General features: G+C 41.0%; 1 long non-coding RNA gene across 1 annotated transcript in view; it reads left to right on the top strand.

Annotated features, from left to right (window-relative positions):
- LOC116701250 (uncharacterized) overlaps positions 1–1289 on the top strand; it is a 14616-nt gene that overhangs the window by 12838 nt on the left and 489 nt on the right. The window lies entirely within an intron of this gene.

Below are 1289 nucleotides of genomic sequence, written 5' to 3'. Positions count from 1 at the left end.
TGTGTGTGTGTGTGTGTGTGTGTGTGTGTTCGTTTGTATACAAATGCTTTTGTGGATGTTTCTATAATGTATAAGTAATATTTCTTTTTAAAGTGTTGAAAAATGAGCGCATTTTCACAAAAAATGGAAATGGCAAAATGGACAGTCAGGCCTGACCCAAATATACCCTAACCGAGAGAACACACACCAACGCCGATGGCAGGGTGATCCTCCACCAATTTACAAGCATTTCCAGTTGAAAAGAACAGCCGTAGCAGTGTTGTACCCTTGTGTCAATCACGTCTCCTACAATCCAATTGTTTACAAAGTATTTAATTTGTTTCCTACAGAATTTGCTCTTGCAAACCAATATCCACTCGTACCAATGATTAAAGGGACTTTTCACCTTTGGAAAGATGAATATATCTTTAAATTGGGTCACTTATGTAGTAAAAAATGTGATTTCATTTCTCGAAATTGGTGCCTTCCTGGCCAAGATAAGCCAGAAAATGTGTTTTTGGCTCATGTGGATGAAAGACACAAAAATCCCAGAATGCACTTGCACTTTGCTGCTCAAAGAGTCCACTCCCAAGCCACGCCTACCGTTTACAGACATAGACAGACAGTGAGCCATTCAACTCACCTCAAATGTGTTTCATTGTCATTTCAACCAAAACAGCGTATCACTGTGGCTCATGTGGTGTTACACATTTAAAATATATAAAAACGACGTTATTAAAAAACGACATATGAAACAGGCTACATTTAGTGCACACACATTATAGGCTCTGTAAAGTTCAGCTAAGGCAATGGTAGCATTAGCTTTTGGAGTGATGTAAACCCTGAGCATAAACACAGCCATGTATGTAGAATTTGAATGTAGAATGGTCGGCATTTAACAGTCACAAACTCCACCAGCGGTTAGCAGTAGTTCAATCAGGAGAGACAGATATGCAAATAAGGTTTCTAATACCACTCAATAAAATGTACAAAGTCGTTGGCAAATAGACTCCATCGCTATACGAATATTTGGTATATATACACATAGTGGTAGAGAACCAACAGACCCCCCGATGGAATCTAGACACCAGTGGTGGTGACTAAGGAGACCGAAGACCAGACCGAAGGAGGATCCGGACTGGTCAGCTGGAGTAGATGACTGGAGGTGGAAGGGGGGGTTAACGGTTGCACTCTTTGCCTGCAGCGACAGCTGATAGCAAAGGGAGAAACTGATTTTTTAAAGCAGGGTTGTGACTCTGTGATTGGCCCTTTGCATTTTGTGTACGATTCTGATTGGTTTAGCAGGAAGG

The sequence above is a fragment of the Etheostoma spectabile genome, chromosome 14, assembly GCF_008692095.1.
Source record: "Etheostoma spectabile isolate EspeVRDwgs_2016 chromosome 14, UIUC_Espe_1.0, whole genome shotgun sequence".
Classification (NCBI taxonomy): Eukaryota; Metazoa; Chordata; class Actinopteri; order Perciformes; family Percidae; genus Etheostoma; species Etheostoma spectabile.
The sequence above is the reverse complement of the archived record's forward strand: the minus strand, read 5'-3'. Positions and strand labels throughout refer to the sequence as shown.